This window comes from Rattus norvegicus, chromosome 20, assembly GCF_036323735.1.
Source record: "Rattus norvegicus strain BN/NHsdMcwi chromosome 20, GRCr8, whole genome shotgun sequence".
Taxonomy (NCBI): domain Eukaryota; kingdom Metazoa; phylum Chordata; class Mammalia; order Rodentia; family Muridae; genus Rattus; species Rattus norvegicus.
This window is the reverse complement of record NC_086038.1, coordinates 2486125-2501365: the sequence shown is the minus strand read 5'-3', so window position 1 is coordinate 2501365 and position 15241 is coordinate 2486125. Positions and strand designations below refer to the sequence as shown.

Here is a 15241-nt window from a genome sequence, read left to right as displayed (position 1 = left end):
AGTGTTTCCCTTTCTCCACATCCTCTCCAGCACATGCTGTCCCTTGAGTTTTTTTTTTTTTTTTTTGGTTCTTTTTTTCGGAGCTGGGGACCGAACCCAGGGCCTTGCGCTTCCTAGGTAAGCGCTCTACCACTGAGCTAAATCCCCAGCCCCATCCCTTGAGTTTTTGATCTTAGCCATTCTGATGGGTGTGAGGTGGAATCTCAGGGTCGTTTTGGTTTGCTTTTCCCTGGTAACTGATATTAAACATTTCTTTAAGTGCTTCTCGGCCCTTCAAGATTCCTCTGTTGAGAGTTATCCATTCAGATCTGTGCCCCACTTTTAAATTGGGTTATTTGATCTCCTGAAGTTTAACTTCTTGAGTTCTTTATATATTTTGGATACTAACACTCTGTCAGATGTAAGGTTAGTGAAGCTCTTTTCCCAATCTGTGGGTTGCCACTTTGTCCTGCTGACAGTGTCCTTTGCCTTACAGAAGCTTTTCAATTTCATGAAATCCCAATTATCAGTTGTCGATCTTAGGACCTAAGCCATTGGTGTTCTGTTCAGGAAATTTTCTATTGTACCAGGGTGTTTAAGGCTATTTCCAACTTTCTCTTTTCTTAGATTTAGTGTATCCAATATTATGTTGAGGTCCTTGATCCACTTGGACTTGAGTTTTGTGCAGAGTGGTAAATATGGACATATTTTTATTCTTCTACATGTAGACATCCAATTAGACAGCACCATTTGTTGAAGATGCTTTCTTTTTTTCCATTGTACAGTTTTGCCTTCTTTGTCAAAAATCAAGTGTCTATAGGTGTGGGGGTTTATTTCAAAGATATGAGGCACACGACTTGGGTGAAGCAGGAGGGACCTGAGCATTGGGAGCTGCAGCACAGGTTGCCAAGGGCAACAAGCAGATTTGCAAGTGAACCTGTGGACCCTGCTTGATACTAAAACTTGGAGGGAGGGTAACCAGATACTAAAAGATGATCGAGGGCATTGAGTGACCTGAGGGGCCAGAGATGTCCTGGGTCCCAAATCCTAGGAACTCCCAGAAGTTGTGGGAACACCCTGGGACCCAAGACCTGGGACCAACATTCAGTTTCAGTGAAAGGAGGGGTCCAGCAGGCTCTCACACTCATTTCAGCGTCTGCAGTGCGGTGGGACCGGAGCCTCCTCCGCGGAAGTACACATACAAAAGCAGTGATTACATCGCCATAAACGAAGACCTGAAAACGTGGACGACCGCGGACACTGCAGCACAGATAGAAATACAGGGCCTACCTGGAGGGCATGTGCGTGGAGTAGCTCCGCTGATACCAGGAGCACAGGAAGGAGATGCTGCTATGCTGCTGTGCTCAGGCGCTCAGGCACAGGGGCGGAGGGCTTCTCCTCCTCTGCCCTCGGCTGGGGCTCAGTCCGGAGGAAGAAGAAACTTTCAGTTGGGGTAATTTTGGTACAAGGTGAAACCTAAGTATTTGAATTCATCTTCCCATATAGGAATACTGTGTCACAGAATCATTTGTAGTATGCGCTATCCTCCCCGCCCCCACCCCCAATGTGTATCTTGCACTCTTTGTGGAATACTGAGGATGCATATCTTGACATGTCATGGCCTGGACGTCTACCCCATGCCTATGATTTCCTGTCTATTCTCTCCCAGTTCCAGGCTGTCCCTGCCACTACAGCTCTGTGGTGTAATTTGAGGCTGGGATGGAAATGCCTCCAGTTCTTACTCCTTACGTTTGTTTGGTTGTTCATACTCGTTCGTATTTTTTTTCTAAACCTATCAAATAAATCAGAATTTTGATAGTAGTGCATGGAATCTGGAGGTTAATTTTATTCGTATGGCCCCTTTCACGGTATTAACTCTGGCAGTCAAGAGCATGGGTTTTCTGTCCAGCGTCTAACATCGTCTTCTCCGATTTCCTTTTTCAGTATCTTGAAGTTTTCATTGTGGAGTTCTCTCATTTCCTAGGATACATAGGTCCCTATAAACCTAATTTTGTATCCAGCTATAATAAGTGTTTATTAGGCCTGAATGTTTTCTAGAGGACTCCACACGATCTTTAGGAATCCTGTCTTCTGAAATCAGAGATCACTTGACTGCTTCCTTTCCCGGTCATGCCTCCCTCTTGTCTAATTGAGCATCATATCAAGGAAGAGAGGGAAAGTGGACACTCCCTTCTTATTCCTGATCTTACCAGAAATGCTGGGTGTCTCTTCATTTGACAGCAGCTTCCAGCCTTTTGCTCTCTCTCTTCAGTGTAGGAGGGGGAGAGCACTCCTGTGCTTCCTGACTGTATCAGAGCCTGGCTCTCCCAAGGGAGCACCTTTGTCTCTGGACAGTTCAGAGTCTCCTCAGGATGAAGACAGGGTTCCTGAAAGAACAGGAAGCTGTTCCCTTGAATCTGCAGCCCCTTTGAGCTATGGCTTCCCTCAGGCCTTGTTCTCTGCCCACACCCAACCTCTGTGAAGTCTGACATCAGTGATGCTGAATCTCTGAGCCCCACCCAGACAAAAGCAGGGGTCCCTTTTGTTCTTGAGACACAAAGCTGATCCTGGGCCTTAGGTCTAGAATTTCCAGAACTCCATATCTAACTTATTGGGGAAAATTGACCTTTCCCTAGTCCTTTCCTTCCCAGGTGGTGTCACAGGCACATCTGAGGTTCCCAGGAAGAACACAAGATGCCCAAATTTCCAGTTCTTCTCCTCAGATCCCCCAAAGGCACATGTGACCCATCACCCCTGTCCTGAAGGTGATGTCACCCTGAGGTGCTGGGCCCTGGGCTTCTACCCTGCTGACACCACCCTGACCTGGCAGTTGAATGGGGAGGACCTGACCCAGGACATGGAGCTTGTGGAGACCAGGCCTGCAGGGGATGGAACCTTCCAGAAGTGGGCATCTGTGGTGGTGCCTCTTGGGAAGGAGCAAAAATACACATGCCGTGTGGAGCAGGAGGGGCTGCCTGAGCGGCTCACCCTGAGATGGGGTAAGGAGGGTGTGGGTACAGAGCTGGGGTCAGGAAAAGCTGGAGCCTTCTGCAGACCCTGAGCTGGTCAGGGCTGAGAGCTGTGATCATCCTGTTTCTCACTTTCCCTTCATGTCCTTACCCTTCTCTTCTCAGAGCCTTCAGGTCCATTGTTGGTGCTGTCCTTGGAGCTATGGTCAGCTGAGATTTTATGATCAGGGGTGTTGTGATGTGGATGAAGAATAACAAAGGTATGGAAGAGTCTGTGTCTTTTTTTTTTCCTCCTTTAAGAGTGGTTCCTTATGGGCTGGAGAAATGGTTCAGTGGTCAAGAGCACTGACTGTTCTTCCAGAGGTCCTGAGTTCAAATCCCAGCAACCACATGGCAGCTCAAAACTGTCTGTAATGGGATCTGCTGCCCTCTTCCGATGTGTCTGAGACAGCTACAGTGCGCTTATATATAATAAATAAATCTCTCTTTTTTTTTGCATTTCAACTTTTATTTGACAACAACTTAAATTTTAGACAAATGATTTTAGTACATAAATTTGATTTTGTTTTATACAGAATATAAAGATTTCCCTCATTAATCTCTCATGTGAAGGGGATTACAGGCCAGAAGGAAGACACATTCTGCACACAAAGTACACCTCGTATGTGTGGCACTGGAGACAAATGGTGTCGTGCTCCTGCACATAAATTAGGACCAAGTGGTGACATCACACATCAGGGGTGGGGAGAAATATCCTAGTCAATCAGATTCAAGAAGCACACGACCCAGAAATGCAAATTCGAGCAAGTCGGCAGCTTTAGTCAGAACACTGCAGGTCTACAGGGCTGAGGCTACAGTGCACGCGGAGGGACACAGCGGGAAGAGCTACTTAGAAAGGCTGGAAGAAGCGAGGGAGTTTCCACTAAAGCAAATGAACGTCTTGCCAAACAAGACAGAATGAAAGGGAGCGTGAGTGTTAGTACATCCAGGGCGTGCGTGTTTGGTACACCAGTGTCTGCAGGATGCTAAGTTAGTTACAACGTCTTCATTGGTGCGGACGAATCATTCATGGTCTCGGGGTTTGCCTCTTCTTGCCAAACTCAGGCATGTCTTAGTTTAGATGGAGTATAGCTTTTATCTATGATTTCATCTTGTTTATGAACTGTTCCAGCCCTTGCTTCCTTTCCTTGATGAAATTATCATCAAATATTCCATCGTCTCCTCTAAAAGGAAACTGCCGCAAAAATGCTTTCCCCGGGAGTGGGGGAACGACAACCTAGCTCTCTCTCTCTAGTTCACTTCGAAGCCATTCAAAGTCACTGTATCTTCTTCTAACAGTGGATTCCTTCAGCTTGAAGATAGGAAGATTTGTCTTGACCCTGATCTCTTAGGTGGTGAAGCGGCCCCGGCCGACCCCCACTGTCTGGGGATTGCTCACGTCGATCTCCAGGAAGTTGTGTCATTCAGGTTCTGAGGTGATGAGACCACAAGGGTCTCCGCCAGCCATTTCTCTCCACCGCAGCCTCCTTCCGCCAATGCTGCGGCTGCTGCCCACTGCGGGGGACTCCCCAAATCTCTCTCTTTTTTAAAGAAAGGTTCTTTATGTAAAGCAATATGCATACCCATTTGTGTCTTGCCCATCTCTGTGTCTGTTTGCAGACACTCAGCTTACAGTGAAAGACAGATTCATAATGGTGATGGGGGGGCTCTGCACATGATTCTTGATGGTCAGGGGTCAGAGGATAAGCCTCATGCTAAACACTACAGATCTCCAGGCTGGCCTTGATTCATTCCCTCATATCTCCCTTCCTGGTGACTTCTGAAACTTCCTTGGTCTGAAGTCATAGTTCTGGAAGTGTCCTAATGGTTCTTCCTCCAGGCCACCTGTCAGTCCCCTGAGTGTGCCTTGTTACTTCTTCTACTGCAGGCAGGGACAGTTCCTGATTGTCTCTGGAGACTTGAAAGGGGGAAACCCAGGGACCTTGGATTAGAGCTGAGGCAAACAGGAGAGGACTGGGTCCCTGGGCCTCTCAGATTTACACATTTGGATGCAAGGTGAGCTTTTGAGATGTTTTCCTACTGACTGTGCTGACTCCTGTTTTTCATCTTGGGACAGCTGCCTGGTGGAATCCAGTGACAAGTTCTGACATAGAAACAGTGGATTCTCTTTGGACATCAATGTCTGGGGGTTTATGTTTTTGGCTGTGCACGCAATGGGGAAATCTGGAGAGCCCAGTTCACCCCTGCACTCCAGGACCCTGTCTGTGCACTGCCTGTCTTCCCTTGCATAGCCAACCTTAGACAGTAGAAGACATCTGCATCCTGTTAGCTCCATGTTGCCCTGGGCTGCAGCTCCTCACTTCCACACAGAAAATAAGATTCTGAATGTACACTCTTTGACCTGAGCCGTTCACTGGTGGGGAAGTTAAGGGGTTGGGAACACTCAGAATATTGTGGAGGAAATAAATGGCAGATGGAGAACCTTCCAGAATCTATGCTTCCTGTATTGAGTATAATGTGGACAGGAGTCCACTGTGGCATCTGCATGTGAATGGGGCTGTGGCAGGTGGAGCTCAGTCTAGTGAACTTCCTTGCTGTTCTGGTCATTCCTCAGTTATATCTCCTTGGTACTTGGCACTTAATAGAGCCACTGGTTGACAGACTGGCTGATCTACTGCCTTAGGAGGTGGGTCACTCAGGATGGTCTTGGAAGGTTTGAAAGCCCAAGCCAGGCTCAGAGGCTCTCCTGCTGCCCTAGGAACCGGTTGTAGAACTCCTAGCTATTGCTCCAACACCATGCCTGCTTACATGATAGCATGCTGCTCTCCTTGAGGACCATGGACTAAACCTCTGAAACTGTGATCAAGCTGGCAGTTAAATGATTTTGTTGTTGTTGTTGTTGTTGTTGTTGCTGTGGTCCTGGTGTTTCTTCACAGCAAGAGAACAATAATGAAGACACAAGTTGACCTTTATAAAATTACTGCAAAGACCCTTTAGTGAAAAGCTGAGAAAATTGTATATTCTTTTGTTGTATCAAATTATAAGTTCTTTTTTTTTAAAGTAAAGCCTTATAAAAAGATCACTAAAAGTCCATCTGACTCACACCATGCTGAAGTAACATTGTTTTTTTTTAAAAAATATTTATCGGTCTATTTTATGTATGAGTACAGTGTCACTGTCTTCAGGCACATCAGAAGAGGGCATCAGAACCCATTACAGATGGTTGTGAGCCACCATGTGGTTGCTGTCAATGTAACTCAGGACCCCTGGAAGAGCAGCCAGTACTCTTAAACCCAGAGCCTTCTCTCCAGCCCTTGAAGTAACTTTGTATTTAGAGTGAGTATTTACAGATTTGCAGCTCTGCCCTTGCCAGGTATAGGATTAATCCCATCCTCTTAGGTGTTCCAGCCCCCCCCTCTCTCTTTTCCTCCCTCCCTCCCTCCCTCCCTCCCTCCCTCCCTCCCTCCCTCCCTCCCTCTATCTAATGGTTGGCTCTGGGTAAGTCAAGAGCAGTCTCAAGAGAGACTTAGGTAAATAGAGACAGAGGAATCCTGGGGACAGGCAGCAGAAACCTGAGTCCTTTCCAGCTGCCATATGAGGAAGCCATATGTCATGTGACCCCAGCTCTAGTGAAGCCTTGAGAACACACAACAAGAAGAAAACAGGATCTGAGAGAGTTCCTGAGCTAGGGTCACCAAGGACTCTTGGTGTTACTGTGGGAAATATCAGTGTCACTGTCGGAAGTATTAACTGCTTTGCTACAGTGCAGCAGACTCCTGAGAAGTGCAGTTCTCCAACAATCTCCCTGGGGAAGTGAGAGAACTCTGTGCTGAAGCTACAATGTTCAAAGATGAGGAATTATCCTATTCAGCCTTTTTATCTTAACAGTTTCTTTCAATTTTAAGTGTAAAGTCTTAGTCTCCAGGCAGTGAGGTCAGGGGTGGGGAAGGCCAGAGGTGGCGATTTCCCATCTCCCCAGTTTGACTTCTGCTCCTAACCTATATCCGGTCCTTCTGCCCGGATACTGATGACGGTGACAGTTCTCATCCCTTAGTGAGTGAAGCAACTTGGGGAACCAAGCAGCGTGGCCGTGGGAATTGTTAGTAAAGTCTAGGCACCTTGCAGAACTCAGATGCGCCCCGCATCTAAATTGGGGGGCGATAGCGTCTCGCCTGCTGCTCCTGCTGCTGGCAGCCCCCCTAGTGGGCCAGAGTGTGGGGTCCGGAGGGAAAAGGCCTCTGCAGGGAGGTGCAGGAGCAGCAGCAGGGAAGCCAGGTCCCTCCAGACCCTCTGCTCCTTCTCCACTGGTGTCCGGACCTCTGTGTCCTGCTCCTCTCCCGGCCCATGCACCCGCCCGGGGTCCTGGGAGGATGTCGGGGTCTCACCGCGCTCCAGCCCCAGGCTCACACTCGCTGTGGCCGTGTCCTGGCCTGGCCTCAGGGAGCCCAGCTTCATCTCTGTCGGCTACGTCAACGGCCTCAGGGAGCCCCGGTTCATCTAGGTCGTCTAAGTGGACCACACGGAGTTCGTGCGTTTCGATAGTGACGCGGAGAATCCGAGGATGGAGCCGCGGGCGCAGCAGATGGAGCAGGAGGGACCAGAGTATTGGTGTTGTCGCCAAGGGAAACAAGCAGTGGTTCCCAGTGAACCTGAGGAACTCACTAGGCTACTACAACCAGAGCGAGGGTGGTGAGCTACCCCAGGTCACAGTTCAACACCCCTCCTTGATACAGGGCCTGATATTTCCGGGGTCCCAACTCAGAGAAACTGGGGGAAACTGAGGATGCGCCTGGGACCAAAAACTGGAGACCCACTTTCACTCTCAGTTGAGGGGATTCCGAGGACCCAAAGAGCTGACAGAGCTGACCATAGCTTCCCGCAGGCTCTCACACAGTTCAGGAGATGCATGGCTGTGAGGTGGCGTCGGACTGGACTCTTGTCCGTGGGCACAGGCAGATCGCCTACAATGGCCGCGATTATATCGCCCTGAACAAAGACCTGAAAACGTGGAAGGCCACGGGCACAGTAGCGCAGATCACGGGATAAAAGTGGGAGCAGACTGATGTTGCAAAGCTTTACAAGGGCTGCATCTGCGTGGGGTGGCTGGACAGATACATGGAGAACGGAAAGGAGACGCTGCTGCGCACAGGTGCAGTGGATGGACTCTGCAAGGCTTTACAAGGGCTGCATCTGCGTGGGGTGGCTGGACAGATACATGGAGAACGGAAAGGAGACGCTGCTGCGCACAGGTGCAGTGGATGGACTCTGGCAACTCCTCCCTCTGCCCTCTGGTTCGGGCTCAGTCCTGAGGAGGAGGAAACCATCAGCTGGGATCATGTCCCTGTCTCTTCTAGCTTTTAGTTATTTATCTTTTTCTAAAAGTGACCAAAAAAAAAAAATCAGACACTGAATTTAACCACAACAGGAGCTGTACATCTCAGTGATGGTCTATCCAGTAGAGTACACATTCTGAACCGCTGGAGATTCACTTTGAATTTTACAAATTCATTATCAAATATAAACCCAGCAACAACAGGCAAAGGGAGGGAGGGAGGGAGGGAGGGAGGGAGAGAGAGAGAGAGAGAGAGAGAGAGAGAGAGAGAGAGAGAGAGAGAGAGAGAGAGAGAGAGAGAGATATCCAGGACAGAGTTAGAACTAGAAAACAGTTGGCTCCTTATCCTGTTCCATGACTCTAGGTGATGACCTGCACTCAGTCTCTCTCACCTCCCAGTGTTTACCTTTCTTGTTGACTTTTGGTCATGTTATACTCTACACAGATGTACACTTGCTTACGTAAATACATATGCTGTAGGCTATATCACACACAGGAGGAAAGACTAAGTAGTTTTGTTCCTGGGCTTGTGTGACCTTGGTTAATATTATCTGTGCTAAGTTCATCCATTTTCCTGGTTTTTTTTTCCTGACTCGGTTTCCCATTCTCTCCATCTCTTGCACATGGGAGGAGGAAAGGTCTCCTGGGACTCCTCACCATCTATCAGGAAAGGCTCTCAATTCTGTCAGGCCTCACCCTTTTCTCAGGACAGCTCAGTGTACCAGGAGGGAAGGAGGGAAGATCCTGAAATAACCAAGTCCGTTAAACTTGCATCTGCAGCCCTTGGAGCCATGACCTTCCTCAGGGCCCGTTCTCAGCGCACACGTGAGGTCTTTGGAGTTGACTCCAGTGAGGCTGAGTGTCTGGCCAACCCGATCAAGGATGAAGTCACTTTTCCTAGTGAGCACCTGAAGTCTCTTACCGTGGCCAGCTTAACCCAGATCTAGAATTTCCAAATGATAAGATTATCCAGAACACTGTGTCTAAGCTACCTAAGAGAGATTTTGACTTCTACCGCACCTGATTCAGTCCATTCCCACAACAGCCTCATGGGCACTGCTCAAGGCAAAGAAGAAAGAAAAATGCCTGAACTTTCCAACTCTCCTCCTCAGATCCTCCAAAGGCACGTGTGACCCTTTACCCCAGACCTGAAGGTGATGTCACCCTGAGGTGCTGGGCCCTGGGCTTCTACCCTGCTGACATCACCCTGACCTGGCAGTTGAATGGGGAGGACCTGACCCAGGACATGGAGCTTGTGGAGACCAGGCCTGCAGGGGATGGAACCTTCCAGAAGTGGGCATCTGTGGTGGTGCCTTCTGGGAAGGAGCAGAATTATACATGCTGTGTGGAGCATGAGGGGTTGCCTGAGCCCCTCACCCTGAGATGGGGTAAGGAGGGTGTGGGTGCAGAGCTGACGTCAGGGAAAGCTGGAACCGTCTCTAAACCCTGGAGAAGGACAGGGCTGGTAGCTGGAGCCATGACCCTCACTTTCCCTTCTTTCCCTTTCAGTCCCAGTGCTTTCTCTGCCCATGATGTGCATCATAGCCATTGTTGGTGCCGTCCTTGGAGGTGTGGTCACCATAGGTTTCATCATTGGTGGTGTTTAGGTGGATGAAAAAGCAAAAAGGTATGTAAGGGCTGCTACTTAGTTCTTTCACAAGGGTCCATTGTAAAGAAGAAGCAATACACATATACCATAAGCACCATACACATATATCATAAGCACAATACCCATCATATACCATAAGCACAATACACATCATACACCATAAGCGCCATACACATATACCATAAGCACAACTGTGCCATCTCTGGATATGTCTGCCGACACCCATCGGACAGTAAAGCACATGGAAAATGAAGGAGAGAGGAATAACCCTGATGGTGGAGGTGATCTACACAAGAATCTCTGTGGTCAGAGGTCAGAGGTCAGAGGGGAAGGACCCTGCACAGCTACAGATCACAGGCTGTCCTGGGTTCATTCCCTGCACAACTCCTTTCTCATGCCTCCTGAACCTTCCCTGGTCTGCTGCTATTGTTCTGGAAATTTCCTAGGACCAGGACTTCCATGGACTCTCACAGCTTTTCTTACAGGGGGAAACAGAGGCTAGGCTCCTACTGCAGGTCAGTACATGAGAGAAAATTGTGCCTGAGGTACTCAGGGTGGGAGCTGAGCTGAAGGTTCTTCCTCCAGCCCCGCATGTCCGTCTCCTGAGTGTGCCTTGGTATTTCTTCTCCTGAAGATGGGAACAGTTCCCAGACCTCTGACTTGTCTCTGGAGACTTGAAAAGGTGACACCTGGGGACATAGTATTAGGGCTGAGGCAAACAGGAGAGAACTGGGTTCCTGGGCCTCTCAGGTTGAGACCTTTGAATGAGAGGTGGGGCTTTGAGATGTTTTCATACTGACAGTGTTGACTCTTGTTCTCTATTTTGGGACAGCTGCCACGTGGGACCAAGTGACAAGATCTGACTTCGGAACAGTGAAATCACTTTGGGGAACTATGACTGGTGGTTTTTGCTTTTGTTACGGGGCACAAAAAGGGGAGACCTGGGGACACTAGCACTCTGTCCCTATACTGACTGTCATCCCTTCCATAGCTAACCTTCCTGGTCCAACAGACACTGGGGTATCTGCATCCTGTTGGCTCCAGGCTGTCATCCGCACTGAACATCTGAATCTGAATGTGAACCCCTTGACCTGTGCAATTCACTTGTGGGTAATTTAAGGGATTGAGAACAGTCAGAGTATTGAGGAAGAAATAAATGGCAGTTGGAGAACTTTTCCAGAATCTGTGTTTCCTGTGCTGCGTGTTAAGTGGGACAGGATTCTTCTGTGGGGTCTTCTGTGACAATGGGGCCCAGAGAGTCCTTGTGGGAAGCTGTGAAAGTAAGACCTGGAGTTTGCTGGAGAATCCAAGATATGGGAGATGCCAATCTTCATGATTTGAGCAGGAAAATCACTAGCGGGTGTCAACCTGCCTGGACAGAGAAGTGTGTTGCATACAACACAGCTGACAGGACTTGGAGATCTGAAGAGAGCTTAGGCGTCAGACACAGGGATGTAGTTTACAGTTCGCCCAGCTGGATTTTAGTCTGTGATCCAACACTGCCTCACTTTGCTGCTTTTCCTTCCTTCTGAAACACAAATGTACCTCCTGGACCATTGTGTGTTAGAAGTATGGGACCTGCACCTTCATTTTCTTTCTAGAAAGGTTGCAATTAGGAGATTGTCTTGAGGCTCAGAAGAGACTATGGAATCTGAACTTTTAAGGTTTTTGAGACTGACAGATTATGGGGAATTTAGAAGTTGGATTTAATGCATTTGACATTATGATAGGGCTACAAACTTTTGGAACCAGGTAGTGGAATATGGTAGTTTGAATGAAAATGTCCGGGTTGGGGATTTAGCTCAGTGGTAGAGCGCTTGCCTAGCAAGCACAAGGCCCTGGGTTCGGTCCCCAGCTCCAAAAAAAAAAAAAAAAAAAAAGAAAAAAGAAAAAAAAAGAATGAAAATGGCCCCCATTGGCCTAAGACTTGAAGGCTTGTTCATTAGGGAGTGGCACTATTTAAAGTGATTAAGAGGTGTGTCACTGGGGGTGGTCTTAGAAGTTTCCAAATCCAGAGCCAGTCCCAGGGGCTCTCTACCTGATGCCTGAGGAACCAGATGTAGAGTTTCCAGCTCCATCTTCAGGACCTTGCTTGCCTGCCTGCCAATATCCTACCCATGTTAAGCTCAGAAACTGCAAAGCAGCCCCATGGAATGCTTTCTTCCATAGAAATTGCCATTGTCCTCCTGTCTCTTCACAGCCACAGAACAATGACTAAGACAAACATGACACTAAAACAACAACAACAACAACAACAACAACAACAACAACAAAAGAGTTTAGCAGGTGGAGAGATGGTTCAGTGATTAACAGGTTCAGAGCACTGGCTGCTCTTCCAGAGGTCCTGAGTTCAATTCTCAGCAAACCCTTCCTGGTTCACACCCATCTGTAATGGCATCAGGTGCCCTCTTCTGATGTATCTGAAGACAGCTACAGTGAACTCATATTCATACAATTAATAATTCTTAAAGACCCTTTTAAGAAAAATTGATAAACCTGTATCATCTTTTGTGGTAGCAGATGTTACCTTTCTTTTTTAATTAAATGCCTAGGGCAAGAAGATCTGTCAATATCCATTTGACTCACAGGATGCTGCAGTAACATTGTATTTAGAGTGGGTTGTAAAAGTATCTTTCATTGTCCTGTTGTAATTGTTTCCTGGGAGACTTACTGCCTCAGTCAGGTAACTAGGCATAGTCCTTGAAGTGTATAGCCTCCAGATAATCTAATATAAGCCTAGAATATTTTCAGGCTCTGAGCTTTCCTTGTTTTTTTTTGTTGTTGTTGTTTTGTTGTTTTGTTTTTGTTTTTGTTTTTGAATTCTGGCTGAAACTCCTCTCCCAGCTGATTTATTCAACCTGGCTTTGGTCTCAGCCTCTGAATCGATCTGCTTGGCCTCAAACCAACTCTGCCAATGTATTCTAATCTTCCGGCTCCTTCTGACTCTCTGTTCTTTCTGTTTTTACCTATGTCTACTTGTTCTGCTTTCAGTCTGTCTCCCTGAAACTCTCCCAGTAAAACTGCCTCCTTCTCCTCTGTGCTGCTCCAGTCTACCTGTCAACTGCTTTCCATGAACTCTACTGTACCCTGACTGGACTCTCCTCCTCCTGTACCGTCTGTCTCTCCCTTCAGTAGCTTCCCTTTCTTCTCTATTCTTCTGAGATTTGGGCATATCCTATCCTGTCAAATCTTTCTCTGATTTGTCACCTTTCCTGCCACTCAATAGCACATCACTTTCAAACAGGAGGGCGTCCTTTTACAACCTCACTTTACCTTCATTCTTTGGAATCAAAGGTGTGTACTGCAATACCAGAACCTAAGCTTTTGTTTAAGTGAAACTTGCTCTATACCAGCTGGCCATAAACTCAGAGATCTGCTTGCCTCTGTCTCTTGGGATTAAGGTCCTGTTTTTATTTCTGCTTTATCTTACAGACCTAGAAGTCCTTTGGATGTGATCTCCTGCCATGGCATCAAGGTTCTGAATTGAAATTTCCCTATAGTGGGTTTTCACAGGTTTCAGACTCTGCCCCTGCCAGGTATGAGACTACATCCTTGCTCTTGGGTGTTCAGATCCTGCTCACTGCTTCCCCTGGTGGACGAAGGTGAAATGATGGACTGTGATCTGGGAATGAGTAATTAGCATATTACACATATTTATTCTTTTTCCTCCTATCTCTCTCTGTATCTCTCTCTGTCTCTGTCTCCCTCACTCTCTCTCTCTCTTTCTCTCTCCCTAATGGCTGTCTCTGGGGAAGTAAGCTGCTGTGTCAAGAGCAGTCTCAAAAGAGAAATCTAGGTAAATAGGGACATAGGACTCCTGGGGACGCCAGCAGGAATCTGAACCCTTTCTAGCTACCATATGAGGAAGCCATATCTCATGCAACCTCAGCTCCAATGAAGCCTTGAGAACACACTGCAAAAAGAAAACAACTGTGACCTGGGAGTGTTCCTGAGCCAGGGTCACCAAGGTCCCTTGTTGTCACACACTGTGGGAAGTATCAGTGGTTGCTGTCTCCAGATGCTGAATTTGGCTGATTTGCTAGAGTGCAGTAGATTCCTGAGATGTGCAGTTCTCCAACAATCTTCCTGTGGAGTTCCACAGACTCTGAAATCCACAGCTTTCAAAGAAGAGAATTATCTTGCCTTTAATCTGCCCTAAGATATTATAAAGCATCATTCTTTTTTCTTATCAGACTTAATTCATTTATTTCCCTTATATAAAATCCCTTATTTGGTAGCCACAGCTGGAGCCTGGGTCCTCTCAACAGAGACTCTGGTGTGGGTTTTCACAAGATGGTCAGTGAATGCCTCATAAGGAGACCTGGTGAACACAGTCTCTTTCCAGAGGTCGGGTGCGGATCAGGTAGCTGTAGGTCTTGAAGATGGCATCAAAGGTGGCCTGGGCAAAGTAGTCCAGGGAAGCAGTGCAGCCCCTGGCTGAAGTGTAGCAGTCATCTATACCTGCCATCATCAGTGGCTTCGTGGGCACAGGAGCAGAGGAAATGCCAGTGCCTCTGTGGGCAGGGATGAGATGCACCAGCACAGAGCCACAGCAGCCTGTCACCTTGCATAGGACAATGTGGGTCTTGCCAATCTTGTTCCCCAGTGGCTTCTCCACACTAGGATTATCGAAAGCTTGGCCAGGATGGTGACCCCTTGGGTGGCAGAGGCAAGCTCCTTGGAGCACTTAATGCCAAGACCAGCATGGCCATTGTAGTCCCCAATAGCAACAAAAACATTGAACCTGGCCTGCTAGCCAGCCCGAGTCTGCTTCTGCACTGGCATGATTTTCAGAACCTCATGCTTTAGGGATGCCAATAATCTTAGACTCCTTAATGGGCAGGGAGAACAGGGGGATCTCCTCCAAGGACTTGGTCTTCATGTCCTTAACCAGGCAGGGCAACTTGGAGATGGGGATCCACTCCTTGTCTTCATCTTTACCTCCACCAACCCCAGGTCCTGGACCATGGCTACTGCCATGTTCATCCCCTAAGACCCCTGTGAATCCTTTGTGGAATCCATCACAGACTCCTAAACCTGGGCCACCAGGTCCTCTGGGCCCTCCTGCTGCACCTAAGTCATCCCCCATTTGGTGTTTTCCAAAAGAGAAGCACCAGGCGGTATCCTTACCTTCTTATCCAGGTATTCTCCTTTTAAGTGTTGGGGCAAACTTTTAGTCTGCAGGTCAAGTCAGGTGGGGAAGGGAGAAGGGCATTCCCAGTTTCCCCTGCTTCACTTTTGCTCCTAACCTGTGTCAGGTCCTTTGGCCAGGACACTGCTGACAGATGGCAGTTCTCATTCCCATTTGGTTGTGTGATCCTGGGGAACCAAGCAGAGTCGACATGGTCATGG

At 47.9% G+C, this 15241-nt stretch overlaps 4 pseudogenes; 3 read left to right on the top strand and 1 right to left on the bottom strand.

Moving 5' to 3' along the window:
• RT1-P1-ps1 (RT1 class I, locus P1, pseudogene 1) lies at window positions 709-3173 on the top strand (annotated as a pseudogene).
• RT1-V2-ps1 (RT1 class I, locus V2, pseudogene 1) lies at window positions 7103-10933 on the top strand (annotated as a pseudogene).
• Window positions 14080-14990, top strand: Rps2-ps4 (ribosomal protein S2, pseudogene 4; annotated as a pseudogene).
• On the bottom strand, window positions 14117-14978 carry Rps2-ps32 (ribosomal protein S2, pseudogene 32; annotated as a pseudogene).